Source organism: Mandrillus leucophaeus, unplaced genomic scaffold (assembly GCF_000951045.1).
Source record: "Mandrillus leucophaeus isolate KB7577 unplaced genomic scaffold, Mleu.le_1.0 Scaffold802, whole genome shotgun sequence".
Lineage (NCBI taxonomy): Eukaryota > Metazoa > Chordata > Mammalia > Primates > Cercopithecidae > Mandrillus > Mandrillus leucophaeus.
This window is the reverse complement of record NW_012108720.1, coordinates 507132-526728: the sequence shown is the minus strand read 5'-3', so window position 1 is coordinate 526728 and position 19597 is coordinate 507132.

Sequence of the window (19597 nt, the reverse complement as noted above, 5' to 3'; positions counted from 1 at the left end):
AGAAAGAAAGAAAGAAAGAAAGAAAGAAAGAAACAAACAAACAAACAAACATTAATTAAAACCAAATAAGGCAGACAAGGTGGAAAAGGGAAGAAACAAATAATAAATGCCATGAACAAAAATGTTACAAACAAGGTAGGTATTAGTCCAACTATGTCAAAGTTACTTTTAATGGAACTAATCTAATATACCAATTAAAGGAGATTGTCAAAATGACTTTTTTAATAAGACCCAAATAACTGTTGTCTATAAGGAACCCACCTTAAATATAAATACTCAGATAAGCTAAAAGTAGAGGGATAGAGAAAGACATATATACTGAGACTATTAAAAAGAAAGCTGGAGGCCAGTCATAGTGGCTCACACCTGTAATCCCAGCATTTCGTAAGGCCAAGGCAGAGGGATCACTTGAGGCCAGGAGTTCAAGACCAACCTGGACAACATAGCGAGACATTTTGTACCTAACAATGAAACATTGAAATATGTAAGGCAAAAACTGATAGAACTGAAAGGAGAAATAGACAAGTGCACTGTTATATTTAGAGAATTTAACAGCTGTCTTTCAGTAATTGATAGAACAAACTGGCAGAAAATCAGTATGAATATAGTTGACTTGGAGAGTACCATCAGTCAACTTAATCTAACAGACATTTATAGGCTATTCTACCTAGCAACAGCAGAATACACATTCTTTTCAACTTCACATGGAAAATTCAGCAAGATAGGCCACATTCTTGGCCATAAAGCACGTCTTAAAATGTTTTTAAGAAATAAATTCTACACAAGTATGTTCTTTGGTCACAGTGGAATTAAACTAAATATCAAGAACAGCAAAATAGTTGGGAAATCCCTAGATAGTTGGAGATTAAGCAAGACACATCTAAATAATAATGAGTCAAAAAATAAGACTCAAGAGAAATTAAAAAGTTTTTTATCTAAATTAAATTGAAAATAAAATTTGTCAAAATTTATGGAATGTAGTGAAACCTGTATGCATTAAGTTTATATATTAGAAAAAGAAGAAAAATCTAAAATCAATCATCTAAGTTTTCACTTTATAAAACTAAAGAAGGTAGAGCAATTTCAGCCTACAACAGAAAAAAGAAATACTAAAAATTAAAAACATAAATAATAAAATTGAAGACAAGAAAACAATAAAAAAATTAAAAAATCAAAAAGCCAGTTCTTTGCAAATTTCAATCAAATCAATAAACCACTTGTTAGGCTAATCAAGACAAAAGACAGAAGACACAAATTGCAAATATCAAAAATTGAAGACGGATCATCACTACTGTGTCCATGGACATTAAGAAGGGTCATAAAGGAATATCCACAAATTTGATAATTTAGATGAAATGTACTAGTTCTTTGAAAGACACAAACCACGACACTAAGAGGAATATAATCTAAATTCACCAAATCTATTAAATAAACTAATAATTAATAACCTTCCCTAGAAAGAAAGTGTCTGGCCCAGATGAGTTTACTGGTTAATTGTACTAAGCAGTTAAGAAAGAAATGATACAATTATTCATACTGTCTTCTAGAAGTGAGAAGCAGAGGGAACACTTTCTAACTCATTCTATGAGGTCGGCATTACCTTAATACCATAACAAGATAAAACTATCACAGAAAGAACTACAGACCAATAGATCTCATGAATATAGATTAAAAATCCTCAACAAAATATTAGTTAATTGAATCCAACAATGTATTTTTTAGAAAACTGTACACCAGAAACAAGTGAGATTTATTCTATGTAAACAAGACTTATTCAACATTTAAACATCAACCAATGTAAACCACCACATCAGTAGGCTAAGGAATAAAAATCAATGATCTTACCAATTGATGCAGAAAAGCATTTGACAAAATCTAATGCCTGTTCATAATAAAAACTTCCAGGAATATTAGAGAACTTCTTCAACTTGATAAAGAATATCTGTAAAAACCTACCACAGCAGCATACTTAATGGTAAGAAATTGAATGTTTTTCCCCTAAGTTCAGGAACAAGACAAGATGTCTTCTCCCAACATTTCTATTCAACATATTACTGGAAGGCCTAGCTAGCAAAATGATAAGAAAAAGAAATAGAAGGTATACAGATCAGGTTGGAAGAAATAAAACTGTCTTTGTTTTCAGATAACATGATTGTCTATGTAGGAAATCTGAAAAAAAATCAACAAAAAAAAAACCCTGGAGCTGATAAGGGAGTATAGCAAGGTTGCAGGATACAAGGTTAATACACAAAAGTCAATCTTGCCTTTCATACATACCAGCAATGAGCAATTGAAATTCTAATTTTTAATACCAACTACAAATGGCAAAAAAATGAAATCAAGTGTAAGTTTATCAAATATGTTCAACAGTGAACTTAAAACTCAACAAGACAAAAATAAACAATTCTATTACAAAATGGGCAAAAGTTTCAAACTGTTTATTTTCATCTTGTTGAGTTTTAAGTTCAACAGTGAGCTGTTGGGATTTATTTTCCTATGATATTCACTTAAACTTAAGATGGGACATCTTAAGAACAAACTTAGGTGACTATCATAGGAAGTTGATATCAGTAACTTACTGATCTGCAAAAAGAACGTATTACTCACAAAATCGTGTCTGTTTTCATACTATTGAGATGGATAACACCACCCATGAGGCAATCTTTTCTCTATAATCTACCCCCCTCCCCTGCTGCACCCACTTCTTAAGTCTGAGTACCTGACCTGGACCTACTGAGGCACTCTTGGTGCCCCTGTATATGCACCTAGATAGTTCAAGATCAACTTGTGACAACTTGCACTCTAAGACTCACTTGTTCAGCACCTCCTGAGACTTTCACTTTTGCTTAAGGTACTAAATACTGACGATTCTCTCATTCAATCCCCATTCTATACTTCTAATTAAAGAAGTTAGAAGCTGCAACCACAATCTACCAGACTCCCTTGAAGCAAGGGTTCTTGATGCAAATTAGGTTCCACCAAATATATGAAGTCTGGTGAGATTGGGAAAAAAAAAACCATAAAGCAGAGGTCATCTTCTATGACTATTAGCTGGTGTTTCTTGACAAAAAAAAGTTTGGAACTGTGCATCTTTGTTGAACAGAGTTTCAGTGCTTATTTTCTAGTTTTCTAGGTATGAAAAGCAAGTATAATGGTGGCAATAGCTTCCTGCTTCTAACATAACTCTAAGTGTGATATCGGAGGTAGAAGCATTCTCAGTGGACTAGCATTATATCGTCCTACAAATTTTCTTAGAGATCCAACTGAGAACTTAATTATTTTAGCACTTCTAATAACCTTCAAATCACTTATATATTTCACCAATTCTAAGACTTATGTTGCTTTTTCCTATTTTACCTTTTTGAATTTGGAATACATTTTGTAATCAATGGCATTATTATAATTGCTGTTAACTATGTAACATTCATGAAACAATTTTTTAAAATTCTTCCACTGACAAGTTCTATAAAGATCAAGAAAACACTAGCATCAACACACTTCAGTTCTAATGAAATAGGTAATTTCAAATATAATACACCTAGAGCTATCTCTCAATATTGCTGATGCATTCACAAGAATCTGGTGTATATTTTGGGGAGGACAATAAATAGCATCCATTTTCCCTGTCCAAATTTCTTAAGAGTATTTTGTGTTTTGTGTCCCACACTATCAATAAGAGTGGGTAAGACTCATACATCATTTGCTTAGTCGCGCGAGTACTGCTCTATCTCTATAACATCTTTTTTCCCAGGTAAAAAGAGCTCCTTGCTTTGAGAAAAAAATCTTAAGTTGTAGTAAACTGTCAGTGTAAAACTCTAATATGACTAGTGCTTAATTGTAAAGCTGTCTGCCTGGGTTATAACAGTTAAAAATGGACACCTACCTGTAAAATGCAGCCACATGGAACAAGATGAATCATGGCAAAGTTCAAAACCCAATTTGAAAAAGCAACATCAAACTAAAACTATGCTAGTCAAAATCATTTTGCTCACCTAGAGCTATCTCTCAATATTGCTGATGCATTCACAAGAAGCTGGTGTATATTTTGGGGGGGACAATAAATAGCATCCATTTTCCCTGCCCAAGTTATAGATTATTTGTAAAATAATGCCAAAAAATTGTGTAAGGACAGATAAAGGAAGATCAAGATATTAACTTCATCATTAGTAAAGTCTTGATCATAGAACTTGGCTTATGCATGTAGCAAAAATGGGCTTCCTAGTACTAAAACCCAGAATGAGACAGATTTGCCACTTGCCACAGACAGCATTAGATAACCTCATTACTCCACACATAGAGCTTTCCCCTTAAGCATACTGTGTGAAATGTAGTTTTTGCAGGCAGCAGTCTTCCAAGAATAAGGAAGAAAAATGAAGTGAGACTGATGTGCCCTGTTACTTTCTAAATCTCAACAATGTTCACAAAATAAGAAAAAAGGAGAGAAGCAAATAAATGACAAGAACATTGGCTAAAATCTCAGGAAACTGTAATCTTCATAAGGGCAGAAACTTTGTCTCTTTTTTTTAACACCATATTCTTGGCACTCCTGAGCAAACTACTTCCTTCCACTTAGTGAAGCTCAATAATATTAGCCGAATGTTTATTTTAATAGGAATGCAAAAAAAGGTAGATTCACGTCAGCCTCTTTCTTCATAAAAGTAGGCTAAATACAGAATAAGCAAATTGTTTAGCAACATCATTTTTCCCATGAAAAATATCACCAGGAGGGCTGGGAGTGATGGCTCACACCGGTAATCCCAGCACTTTGGGAGGCCGGGGCAGGTGGACCACCTGAGGTCAGGAGTTTGAGAACAGCCTGAACAACATGGTGAAACTCCATCTCTACTAAAAGCAAAAGTTAGCCAGGCTTGGTGGTACATGCCTGTAATCCCAGCTACTTAGGAGGCTGAGACAGGAGAATCGCCTGAACCAGGGAGGCAGAGGTTGCAGTGAGCCAAGATTGCACCATTGTACACCAGTCTGGGCAGTGAGAGCAAAACTCCAAAAAAAAAGAAAGAAAAGAAAAAAAAAGAAAGAAAGGAAAAGAAAAGAAAAGAAAGAAAGAAATCAATAGAGGAAGAGGAAAGAAACTATCCAGGCACGGTGGTATGCCTGTAGTCCCAGCTAGTCAGGAGGCTGAGGTGGGAGGATCACGTGACCACAAGAAGTCATGGCTGCAGTGTGATGCTCCCCTCCCTGCGTCCATGTGTTCTCATTGTTCAACTCCCACTTATGAGTGAGAACATGTGGTGTTTGGTTTTCTGTTCCTGTGTTAGTTGGCTGAGAATGATGGTTTCCAACTTCATCCATGTCCCTGCAAAGGAAATGAACTCATCCTTTTTTATGGCTGCATAGTATTCCATGGTATACATGTCACATTTTCTTTATTCAGTGTACCACTGATGGGCATTTGTGTTGTTTCCAAGTCTTTGCTATTGTGAACAGTGCTGCAATAAACATACGTGTGCATGTGTCTTTATAGTAGAATGATTTCTAGTCCTTTGGCTATATACCCAGTAATGGGATTGCTGGGACAAATGGTATTTCTGGTTCTAGATCCTTGAGGAATTGCCACATTGTCTTCCACAATGGTTACACTAATTAACACTCCCACCAACAGTATAAAAGTGTTCCTATTTCTCCAAATCCTTTCCAGCATCTATGGTTTCCTGACTTTGTAATGAGTGCCTTTCTAACTGGCATGAGATGGTATCTCACTGTGGTTTTGATTTGCATTTCTTTAATGACCAGTGATGATGAGCTTTTTTTCCTATGTTTGTTGGCCACACAAATGTCTTCTTCTGAGAAGTGTCTGTATCTTTCACCCACTTTTCGATGGGGTTTTTTCTTGTAAATTGTTTAAGTTCCTTGTAGATTCTGGTATTAGCCTTTTATCAGATGGATAGATTGCAAAATTTTCCCCCATTCTGTAGGTTTCCTGTTCACTCTGATGATAGTTTCTTTTGCTGTGCAGAAGCTCTTTAGTTTAATTAGATCCCATTTGTCAATTTTGGCTTTTGTTGCCATTGCTTTTGGTGTTTTAGTCATAAAGTCTTTGCCCATGCCTATGTCCTGAATGGTATTGCCTAGGTTTTCTTCTAGGGTTTTTATGATTTTAGGTCTTATGTTTATGTCTTTAATCCATATTGAGTTAATTTTTGCACAAGATGTAAGGAAGTGGTCCAGTTTCAGTTTTCTGCATATGGTTAGCCAGTTTTCCCTATTTAATAAATAAACACCATTTATTAAATAGGGAATCCATTCCCCATTGCTTGTTGTTGTCAGGTTTATCAAATATCAGATGTTTGTATGTGTGTGGTGTTATTTCTGAGGGCTCTGTTCTGTTCCATGGTCTATGTATCTGTTTTGGTACCAGTACCATGCTGTTTTGGTTACTGTAGCCTTGTAGTATAGTTTGAAGTCAGGTGGTGTGATGCCTCCAGCTTTGTTATTTTTGCTTAGGATTATCTTCACTATACAGGCTGGTTTTTTTGTTGTTGTTGTTGTTCTATACGAAATTTAAAGTAGTTTTTTTCTAATTCTGTGAAGAAAGTCAATGGTAGCTTGATGGGGATAGCATTGAATCTATAAATTACTTTGGGTAGTGTGGCCATTTTCACAATATTGATCCTTCCTATCCATGAGCATGGAATGTTCTTCCATTTGTTTGTGTCCTCTCTTATTTCCTTGAGCAGTGGTTTGTAGTTTGCCTTGAAGAGGTCCTTCACATCCCTTGTAAATTGTAATCCTAGGTGTTGTATTCTTTTTGTAGCAAATGTGAATGAGAGTTCACTCATGATTTGGCTCTCCATCTATTATTGGCATATAGGAATGCTTGTGATTTTTGCACATCGATTTTGTATCCTGAGACTTTGCTGAAGTTGCTTATCAGCTTAAGCAGATTTTGGGCTAAGACGATGGGGTTTTCTAAATGTACAATTATGTCATGTGCAAACAGTGGGGTTTTCTAAATATACAATCATGTCATCTGTAATCAGAGACAGTTTGGCTTCCTCCCTTCCTATCTGAATACTCTTTATTTCTTTCTCTTGCCTCATTGGCCTGGCCAGAACTTCCAACACTATCTTGAATAGGAGTGGTGAGAGCGAGCATCTTTGTCTTGTGCTGTTTTTCAAAGAGAATGCTTCCAGCTTTCGCCCATTCAGTGTGATATTGGCTGTGGATTTGTCATAAATAGTTCTTATTTTGAGATACTTTCCATCCATACCTAATTTATTGAGAGTTTTCAGCATGAAGGGGTGTCAAATTTTATTGAAGGCCTTTTCTACATCTATTGAGATAATCATGTGGTTTTTGTCACTGGTTCTATTTATGTGATGGATTACGTTTATTGATTTGCACATGTTGAACTAACCTTCCATCCCAGGGATGAAGCTGTCTTCATCATGGTGAATAAGCTTTTTGATGTGCTGCTGGATTCTGTTTGCCGGTATTTTATTAAGGATTTTTGCATCGATGTTCATCAGGGATATTGGCCTGAAATTTTCTTTTTTTGTTGTGTCTCTGCCAGGTTTTGGTATCAGGATGATTATGGCCTAATTAAATAAGTTGGGGAGGAGTCCTTCTTTTTTTATTGTTTGGAATAGTTTCAGAAGGAATGGTACCAGCTCCTCTTTGTACCTCTGGTAGAATTCGGCTTGAATACATCTGGTCCGGGGCTTTTTTTGGTTGCTCAGCAATTAATTACTACCTCAATTTCAGAACTTTTTATTGGTCTATTCAGGGATTCAACTTCTTCCTGGTTTAGTCTTGGAAGGGTGTATATGTCCAGGAATTTATCCATTTCTTCTAGGTTTTCTACTTTATTTGTGTAGAGGTGTTTACAGTATTCTCTGATGGTAGTTTGTGTTTCTGTGGGATCAGTGGTGATATCCCCTTTATCATTCTTTATTGTGTCTATTTGATTCTTCTCTCTTTTCTTCTTTATTAGCCTGGCTAGTGGTCTATTTTGTTAATCTTTTCGAAAACCAGCTCCTTGATTCACTGATTTTTTGAAAGGTTTTTCATGTCTCTATCTCCTTCAATTCTGCTCTGATCTTAGTTATTTCTTGTCTTCCACTAGCTTTTGAATTTGTTTGCTCTTGCTTCTCTAGTTCTTTTAATTTTGATGTTAGGGTGTTGATTTTAGATCTTTCCCACTTTCTCCTGTGGGCATTTAGTGCTATAAATTTCCCTCTACACACTGCTTTAGCTGTATGCTAGAAATTCTGGTATGTTGTGTCTTTGTTCTTATTGGTTTCAAAGAACTTATTTATTTCTGCCTTAATTTCATAGTCTACCCAGCAGTCACTCAAGAGCCGGTTGTTCAGTTACCATGTAGTTGTGTAGTTTTGAGTGAATTTCTGAATCCTGAGTTCTAATTTGATTGCACTGTGGTCTGAGAGATTTTTTGTCATGATTTCCATTCTTTTGCATTTGCTGAGGAGTGTTTTACTTCCAATTATGTGGTCAATTTTAGAATAAGTGCACTGTGGTACTGAGAAGAATGTATATTCTGTTGACTTGGGGTGGAGAGTTCTGTAGATGTCTATTGGGTCTGCTTGGTGCAGAGCTGTGTTCAAGTCCTGAATATCCTTGTTCATTTTCTGTCTTGTTGATCTGTCTAATATTGACAGTGGGGTGTTAACATCTCCCACTATTATTGTGTAGGAGTCTGAGTCTCTTTGTAGGTCTCTAAGAACTTGCTTTATGAATCTGAGTGCTTCTGTATTGGGAACATATATATTTAGGATCGTTAGCTGTTCTTGTTGCATTGATCCATTTACCATTATGTAATGCCCTTCTTTGTCTGTTTTGATCTTTGTTGGTTTAAAGTCTGTTTTATCAGAGACTAGGATTGCAACCCCTGGGTTTTTTTTTATTTGCTTGGTAAATATTCCTTCATCCTTTTATTTTGAGCCTAAGTGTGTTTTTGCATGTGAGATGGGTCTCCAGAATACAGTACAATGGTGGCTCTTGACTCTTTATCCAATTTGCCAGTCTGTGCCTTTTAATGTAGCCCATTACATTTAAGGTTAATATTGCTATGTGTGAATTTGATCCTGTCATTATGATGTTAGCTGGTTATTTTGCCCATTAGTTGATGCAGTTTCTTCATAGTGTCGATGGTCTTTACAATTTGGTATGTTTTTGCAGTGGCTGGTACCGGTTTTTCCTTTCCATATTTAGTGCTTCCTTCAGGAGCTCTTGTGAAGCAAGCCTGGTGGTGACAAAATCTCTCAGCATTTTCTTGTCTGTAAAGGATTTTATTTCTCCTTCACTTATGAAACTTACTTTGACTGCATATGAAATTCTGGGTTGAAAAATCTTTAAGAATGTTAAATATTGGCCCCCACTCTCTTCTGGCTTGTGGGGTTTCTTCAGAGATCCACTGTTAGTCTGATGGGCTTCCCTTTGTGGGTAACCCAACCTTTGTCTCTGGCTGCCGTTAACATTTTTTCCCTCATTTCAACCATGGTGAATCTGATGATTATGTGTCTTGGGGTTGTTCTTCTCCAGGAGTATCTTTGTGGTGTTCTCTGTATTTCCTGATTTGAATGTTGGCCTGTCTTGCTAGTTTGGGGAAGTTCTCCTGGATAATATACTGTAGAGTGTTTTCCAACTTGGTTCCATTCTCCTCATCACTTTCAAGTACACCAATCAAACGTAGATTTTGTCTCTTCACATAGTCCCATATGTCTTGAAGGCTTCATTCATTCCTTTTCATTCTTTTTTCTTTAATTTTGTCTTCATGCTTTTTAAGTTGATCTTCAATCTCTGCTATCCTTTATTCCACTTGATCAATTCAGCTATATGCTTCACGAAGTTCCTGTGCTGTGTTTTTCAGCTCCACCAAGTCATTTATGTTCTTCTATATACTGGTTATTCCAGTTAGCAATTCCTCTAACCTTTTTTCAAGGTTCTTAGCTTCCTTGCGTTGGGTTAGAATATGCTCCTTTCACTCAGAGGAGTTTGTGATTACTTACCTTCTGTAGCCTACTTCTGTCAATTCATCAAACTCATTCTCCGTCCAGTTTTGTTCCCTTGCTGGTGACTAGTTGTGATTTTTTTGGAGGAGAAGAGGCATTCTGGTTTTTGGAATTGTCAGCCTTTTTGCACTGGTTTTTCCTTATCTTTACAGATATATCTGTCTTTGGTCTTTGATGTTGGTGACCTTTGGATGGGGCTTTTGTGTGGACGTCCATTTTGTAGATGTTGATGCTATTCCTTTCCGTTTGTTAGTTTTCCTTCTAACAGTCAGGACCCTCTGCTGCAGGTCTGCTGGAGTTTGCTGGAGGTTCACTCCAGACCCTGTTTGCCTGTGTATCACCAGTGGAGGCTGCAGAACAGCAAAGATTGCTGCCTGTTCCTTCCTCTGGAAGCTTCATCCCAGAGGGGCAGCTGCCAGATGCCAGCCTGAGCTCTTCTATATGAGGTGTCCCTTGACCCCTCCTGGGATTTTTCTCCCAGTCAAGAGGCACAGGGGTCAGGGACCCACTTGAGGAGGCAGTCTGTCCCTTAGTAGAGCTCAGTTGCTGTGCTGGGAGATCTGCTGCTCTCTTCAGAGCTGGCAGGCGGGAATGTTTAAGTCTTCTGAACCTGTGCCCACAGCCACCCCTTCCCCCAGGTGCTCTGTTTCATGGAGATGGGCATTTTATCTATAAGCCCCTGACTGGGGCTGCTGCCTTTCTTTCAGAGATGGCCTGCCCAGAGAGGAGGAATCTGGAGATGCAGTCTGGCTGCAGCAGCTTTGCCAAGCTGCGGTGGGCTCCCACATCTAACATTTCATATCATTTCATTAGGAATAGTCATGTCTGTGTTTGTCTTCCCTTTTTTACTGCTTGTTAGGTTGTAATGTTTAGAAGATCCTACTATATTTTTGACTGACTATATATAGCACAAAACAAAGTACCTGTATAAGTAAAAGCTTAATAAATTGTATTTAAACTCTACAAACATTTCAAGGTAATTAAGTGTTTGAAAGTGTTTGATTTCTGCATAATTATTTTTCTCCACTTGCAAAATCACTTCAGTTACATGAAAACTTCCTATTGCCTATACAACATAAAAATCTATAAGTGCTGTTACAAATCCAAGTACTAGTGCTTCTTAGGTTAGGTGTATTTGGACTTAAAATGGTAATACTACAATGGCCTTTCAAAGGACTTTATAACATTGCTTGGGTAAATGATCACTTAAAACACTGAGAAAAAAATGAGTTTGAGATCTCAAAAGTAGCCAATATAATGTTCACAATATACACAGAAAAGTCTTCCTAAATATCCAGCACATACAACCATCTTGAAATCTAGACCTATGTTCTCAGTTACCCCTTGAATCTCTCCCTAAGCCAACATGTCTTCAATTATTTCACTAAAAAATAGGCTCCTGTAATCTGAGGAATCAATCTGGCTCCAAGAAGCAAGGTTAGGATAGGGTCACTGATTAAGATAAAGGCACAGGTGTCATATATATAAAGTTATTTACCCTGGTATGGCTTACACCCACTTGTGACTCTACTAAGGGTCAAAATCCCAGACTTCACAGGCTATCCTGATGCCCAGCCCCATAGAGACTTCACAGACCACTTCTCAGATTAATAGAAATTGGACAGACCCTTGCATATCTGTTCAGATCTGTTAATGGACATGTGGCAACCTTTAATTCCATAGACATTTAAAAATTAATTCATCCACATTGCTGGGAAGACTTCCAGGCTGAAAGATGTATCTATACGCTGCCCGAGCACCAGTCTTCTCCTCTTTCTAATTTCTTTTTCCGGCCAACTTCTTAAGGTCATATGCAAACCCAGGATGGCTGGGTAGCAGTGGCATAGAAAAAGCTGCTTTATGCAATATGTTATGTGCAATTTACTACACATTATATTTACATATTATGTTGCTGTTGCATCATATCTAATCTGAAAAATACTAATACATTTTGCTTTGGCGATTCTGAGTTGATGTTATTATTGCTTTAGCTACGCAGTACAGGGAAAATTCAACCCATGCCATCTGGTGGCTTAGGTCAATCTTTGAACAAATGGCCTCTCAAAGAGCAGTGAACCAGAACACCCTCTCTCAAAAGGGTTCCTCTTGCTATGCTCTCTACATTGGTGAAGGACAATACCATTCACCCTGTTTCCTGAGCCAGAAAACTGCAGGGCACCCTAAATTACTACCTCTCCCATTTATTTAGTTAGTTAGTTTGAGATAGGGTCTCACTCCAGTTGCCCAATCTGGAGTACAGTGGCGCCATCTCAGCTCACTGAAGCCTCAGCTTCCTGGGCTTAGGTGATTCTCCAATCTCAGTCTCCTGAGTAGCTGGGACTACAGGTGCACACCACCACTCCTGGCTAATTCTTTGTATTTTTAGCAGAGACAAGGTTTCACCACGTTGGCCAGGCTGGTCTCAAACTCCTGAGCTCACATAATCTGCCCGCCTCAACCTCCCAAAGTGCTTGGATTACAGGCGTGAGCTACCATGACCAGCCCTACCTCTTTTTCACACATGCATGAAATTAGAGATAAAAGTCCAATCAAAGCAACTTCCTAAATAACCCTAAAATCCATTTCCTCACTAGCATCACCAGCACCACTACCTCCTCAGTCTGAGTTACTTCCATAGCTTGCTTAGTTATGCCCCTCTTCAAGGTGACCTAAAATGCCAATCTTGTCATGTCAGCCCTAGTCAATGACTCTCCATTGCCTTTGTAATAGAGTCCACAGGTTCTTATTACACAGCTTTTGCCAATGTTCCAGTCTCACTTGTTATCTCTTTTCTCCTCACATCCCTTTCCTTCAGTCATCCCAAGCTACTTGCCTTTCCTCAAACATACCACACACAAATTTTTTGGACTAAACTACCCTCATGCTCCCTCTCCCACAGCTTAAAAGTTTTTTTAAACTTAAACTAATATCAAAGCTTCTCCAGGAATTACCTAAAAGTTCCAACACCCTCTGAATCAGGTCCACCCCCAACACCAATTTATGCTATGTCTCCCTCTCCAGACTTCCTGCCCTATGCTCCCATCCCTTCTGACACTTTACACTCTGGGTAATAACTGTCTACTTGTCTGTTTCCTACCAGCAAGCCCATGAGTTATCTAAAGACACAGTCTCATGTTTCTTATCTCTATGCCCAAGAATAGCCTCTGGCACATGGTAGACAGTAGATATTTGTTGAATGAATGAATGAATGAGAAAAATAAGCTCGAATTCAAATTCATATCTAAAGTCCACGATGTTTTCACTGCATCATAATCATTCAGCTGTGCGAGTGGGATGACCGCAAACAGGAATTCAGGGGAGAGTTAGGACAGAATTTACAAGCGCCTTTTTGCCAGACTTTTTATATTTTTATATTTTGGCTGAAAGTGCAGGTGACATCTAGTACTTATCCGCTGCAGCAGACAGATGGTCATTACACCATAATAGGCTGAACAAAGTACGCCCAAGATAGGAATGTAAAATTCAACCTTCAAAATCTGCAGAGTCCTTTGCCTATTGATGAAGGGATTATAATGACATCAGAGGCATTGTAGGTGAAACAGATCATAAACATGAAGCACAGAAGCAAGCTCCCTGCTTTGAGGTTTATGGATTTATATTCTGACAAATGAATATGATTGATTTCTCAGGTACATGAGAAAAATAAAACTGCCATGTGGAAGTTTAAGTTCTAAAGCAATTGGTCTAAAAACTTTTTTAAAGCTTCATTGGGCCCTTTAAGTACAATTCAAAGCAATATTTCTAAGTATCTAAAATTTTCTCTTGTAACACTTCTCGAAAAACATATTGTGTATTAAAATTACCTGGGAGAATTTTTAAGTGAAGAAAATGAATAAAGATTCCTGGGTCTCATCCAAAATCTATTAAGTCAGAATCTTTTCCAGGTAGGGTCTAGTACAATAGTTTTAAAGCTTCCTCCAGTAATTCTAATGGACTGACCTTGCTTCTGTGAGTTGCAATGGTGAACCATTCCTCCAAATTATGTTTTTCAATTTCGATAGAGGTGCTTACATTACTGGACAGTTCTAGATATGACATAGTAGTTGTGCAATACTCCTATTTCTCAGACCATTATTTTTAAGCTATGAATTAGGTTTGAATGTTGTCAGTTTTCATTTTAACTTGTAAGAATAAAGAACTTATTGAACTGCAAGTCTGAAGAAAGATATGAGATGAAGTATATCAGTATATGAAAGTATATATCTCCTGAAAGTTCAAGGACCATAAGTCAATATGTAAAACAAAAATAAATGTGACCTTTATACTTTGGCAGTTGTTCATTCATTATTAAGTCTTCATTATTTGAATTTCCCATAAGACTAGACAAAACATTCCCAAGGTTGGTGACATAGAACTATGCCTTCTTCTTACACATCAGAATGCCAACACCTGCTTGGCACAGATGTTAGTGTCTTCCTAGGATCACCCCACACCTTCAGTGACAGAGTCACGATTCCAAAACACCATGGACCTCCATATTACCCAAAGTCCTTGCTTAGCCAGAGAGTACTAGAAACCAACCAGTATCTTCCCATCTGTTAAAAACCATCTCCACCTGGCCAGACCTGTCTGTCTCTAGGACTATACTCATCATTTCTAGACTAATTCCATCTGACTCCCTTGACTCTAATTATTTAAGTTGAAGTTCTCTGACAAACGTAAACTGGAAAGAGTCTTTCAGTTATGGCTATTTGGCAAATATTATAGGTTCCATGTATTTACCCATATTCACAATTAAACTATGAGCAAGAAGGAGAAATTTAGTTTCGCCTCCTTGACCTTAGACTGTCTTCATCCGCCTTTCTCATCTCAAGTTACTACTCTCAGAGACATATGTGTTTCACAAGGTATTCAGTGTGTAACATAAATAATCAATGTGTGCCAATAAATAAATGATAGCTGTGTTTACGTAGCTTGATTTTTACAACTATCTGTGAAGTGTTTTTTTAAAAATCATTTCCCAAACACAGAAAAGAAAATTGAGAGACAGAAAAGTTAAACATGTCCCAAAAGCAGTAAGTGGCAAAGCCAGAATTCAATCCTTGATCTTATAAATCTTAGTACGATGTTTTTTTAAAACATCACTGCCACGTGTAAGCAAATTCTATACACACAAACTCATTTATAAGATTATGTGACAGATGAACTCGGAAAACCAGATAGTTCCATGTAACAAACACTTCAGTTTCAAAGAAATCACTTGTGGAAAACCAATTTCACATACAAAATTCAACTCTACTTTTCCAATGTCTGATTTTTCCTATATAATCTAAGCAAAGGCCAGGGATGCTGTTAAACATTCTAGAACACACAGAAAGACTTACACACACACAAGCACATGAAATATCTGAATAAAAATGTCAAATACTTTACTGCCCAGACTGAGAAACTGTGTCTTATACCAAATCTTCACCCAGTATGAGAAACAAAATTTGGATCCAACTGAGTCTTTTAAATTTTACTGTATTTCCAATTAGTCATTCCACTCCTTCTTTCCTTCTTTCCTTCCTTCCTTCTGTCCTTCCTTCCTTCCTTCCTTCCTTTGACCGGGTTTCACTCTGCAACCCAGGCTGCAGTGCAGTGGTACAGTCATGGCTCACTATAGCCTCAACCTGCCAAACTCAACAAATTCTCCCACCTCAGCCTCCCAAGTAGCTGGGACTACAGGTATGTGCCACCACACCCAGCTAACTTTTGCTTTTTTTGTAGAGATGGGGTTTCACCTTGTGGTCCAGGCTGGTCTTCAACTTGTGGATTCAAGTAATCTGCCTACTTCAGCCTCCCAAAATTCTGCAACTACAGGCATGAGCCACTGTGCTTAGCCCTATTTATTTTAATATTTGTTGAGATCTCATATACCAGCTACTCCACAGTTGATGTCAATACAGTGACAAAGACACATGGATCTTGTTCTCACAGAGCATAGGAAAGAATCTGCTCCACAACACAGAAGTGTGAAAAATATCACTCTGTTTTCCAAATCAAACTAAATATGCCACTGAGACCATTTAACAAAGTGTGCAAAATTTTTTTGGTTTTTTTTTTGTTTGTTTTTGTTTTTGTTTTTTGGAGACAGAGTCTTGCTCTGTCACCCAGGCTGGAGTGCAATGGAGCAATCTCGGCTCACTGCAACCTCTGCCTCCCAAGTTCAAGTGATTATCCTGCCTCAGCCTCCCAAGTAGATGGGATTACAGGCATGTGCCACCATGCCCAGATGATTTTTGTATTTTTAGTAGAGACAGGGTTTCACCATGTTGGCCAGGCTAGTCTAGCACTCCTGACCTCAGGTAAAAAGTGTGGGAAACTTAGTCCCAGTGTTGTTTGGGGGAGTGCTTCTCTCCCTGAGGTCTCACGATAATTTAAGAAGCTTTTATGATACTTAGAAAATGAAAGACAAGTCCTGGAATAAAACAGAAGACAAATCTTTGGTATTAATTTTATTACTCTTTCTGCTACCATTGCTGCTGTTGAGTCCTGCTCTTTGTTGTTTGCTACGTCCAGTATTCCTGCTCCCAGTGGTCCTTTCTACCAACCTCAGCTTTAGACAACACAGTCAACTTGTACCTCTCCCATCCAAAACATTGCACACAAGCTTTGAGGTGAAACATTCTTAAATCTCTAGTTCTTTCTCACTCTTGGAGACACTTACTGTTTTTCTTTAGTCCAAAGCACCTTTGCCTTTTCTTTCTTTGCTCTAGTCTCCTTCCTTTCTAGTGAACCCCAACCAAAATGTAAGTAAGGGTCATCTTCTGGGGACATAGTAAATGCAGAGCAAGAAAAAAACTACGTCTGGTTCTTTTGATTCTTCTACGACAGCTAAAACTTGCAGGTGACAGCCACTTGTTGAAGGCACATTGTGTTAGTCTGTTTTGTGTTACCACAAAGAAGTATCTGAGGCTGGGTAATTTATAAAGAAAAGAGGTTTAATTAGCTCATCATTCTGCAAGCTGCACAGGAAGCATAGTGTCAGCATCTGCTTCTGAGAGGGCCTCAGAAAGCTTGCGATCATGGTGGAAGCAAAGGGGATTCAGTGTGTCACTTGGCATATTAGTTTGTTCTCACACTGCTATAAAGAAATACCCAAGACTGGGTAATTTATGAAAGAAAGGGATTTAATTGACTCACAGTTCCACATGGCTGGAGAGGTCTCAAGAAAGTTACAGTCATGGTGTAAGGCAAAGGAGAAGTAAGTAGCTTCCTCATAAGGCAGCAAGAAAGAGAGGGGTGGGGAAACCACCTCTTTTAAAACCATCAGATCTTGTGAGAACTTACTCACTATCACAAGAACAGCATGGGGGAAACTGCCACCATGATCCAATCACCTCCCACCAGGTCCCTCCCTCAATACATGGGGATTCCAGTTAGAGATGAGATTTGGGTGGGGACACAGAGCCAAACCATATCACATGGCAAGAAAGGGAATAAGAGAGAAAGAGAAGAGGTGCCACACTCTTCTAAACAACCAGATCTCGCATGAATTCATAGGGTGAGAACTCACTCATCACCATGAGTACAGCACCAAGGCATCCATGAGGGATCATCCCTGATGACCTGAACGCCTCCCAGCAGGCACCCCCTCCAACACTGGACAGTACATTTCAACACAAGATCTGGAGGGTACAAAACATTCGAACCATATCACATCCTGTGTTCTAGCACAGCACTGCATACCTGGAAAATCTGAAACTCTGGAGTCGGGGCACATAAAAGTGAGATTTGAAGTTTTCCTCTCTTTTCCATCAATTCCTAGAGTTCAAAAGATGAGAAATTTAACAGATACATCCAAAGTACATGAGACATAATTGTCACCCCCATTTTAGTAAAGATTTATTTTTGAATTGCTGTTTTTCTCCAAGCCATGGTATCAGAAGCACACTTGGGATTAAGCACATTTGGGATTCTGGCTTATTTAGTATTAATAACATTCTTCAGTGGCTTAACACATATTTTCTCTCAGTGGTTTGGAATACATATGAGACTATCCTTTCTATAGGGACAGAACAAAAAACATCCTTGGAGGAGCTGCCAATGCAGTTAGGAAGTCTGTCCATTAGGAAGGAGATGACATTTGAGGTCAGCCACAGGCAAATGTGCTAAGTAGGTGACATGTGTCATGTAGCATTTTTAGCTTCCTGATTTATGTCCTTTTTCCTTTTTAGTGTCCTTGTCTCCCTCTTGAGGCACTCAGATGCTCTATCTTCATGCACTCATGATGCTTTGCTTTATCCAACCCCCCCACATCTCCTGTCAAAACTCTCCAGGGATGTCCTCAAAAATGTATCAACACTCAAGTGTAAATGATTGATGTTGTTTAAATTAGAACTACCCCAGGAATACCTGCATCATTATTGACTTTCAGGCCTGACAGATAGGTGGAGAAGGACTATGTTTAGACAGGAGGACTGTTCTACTGCTAAAAATCACACTGGCTTGTCCATGCCAAACCCAGTTCAAGTTAAATGTTTAGGTGGCCTGGATTGACCTCTATTTGTATAGCTTTTTTAAGAGATTCAATATGGTTTAGCACCTACTGAAGAGTCTCACCTAGAAAAGCACCTGTTACAGTCAAATGAGATTATACAGATGAAAACACTTTTTAAAGCTAAAATTAATAAGATATTACTGTATACAAATCTTCTTCTATGAGCTTTACCTTCAAATATTTAATAAAGAATATGTGGCTCAAAAAATAGGCGGCATTATCTTTATTTCACAGATGAGAAAATAGAGTCAATAACAGGTTGTTTATTAAGGTCAAAAAGCTAGATTTACAGAAAGTTTGAAAAACTATATCCTGCCATATTATTATTATCAATATTATTCTCAGAGCTTGTTGAGTGAGGAATTGGTAATGAGAGGGAATAATGAACAGCCTACTGTGCATGTTCTGCTACTTACTTTAAGGAAAAGTACAGGCAATGCAATTGCTGTAGCTAACAGTAAGCCTGTTCTATGGCCCAGGTAGCCTGGGGAGAGCTGAATATGTGTCATCTCCTTGACTGTTCTCAGCAGTACTGGAAGTAGGTCCTGTTAGCTCCCTTAACAGATAAGAAAAGTTTAGTGATTACCCAAGGTCTACATACAGAAAGTTGTGTACCCAGGATTCCATCACAGGTAGCCAGCCATGAATTGAGTACTCATTAAATGCCAACACTATATTAATAGCTTTATATACTTTTTATCCACTTAATCTTCATGATAAACTTATGAGGAAGGTTGTATAGATGGGGAAACTGGAGTTTGGAGTGGTTAAACAATTTGCTCACATCTTCACAGCAAGTATGTGTTAGGGCTGAGTTTGAACCCAGCAATGTGTGATCCTCAACTCAATCTCTTCCTTGTTATGTTGCTCCACTAAGAATAGCTAAGAACTCTTTTGGTGTTCAGTTCCTTATCTCTTTCTCTTTGTGCAGAAGTCACACATATGAGAAAGTTCTAGAATGCTGAAGCAGTGAAAATAAAGGGTTGATTAGAGGACTGAGGAGCCACACTCAAAAGCCTCTTGTGAGTCACATTTCTTGTGACTCAGGAGCATTTTCCAAATGAATAGTCATAATAATAATTATCAATATGTTTATAAAACACAT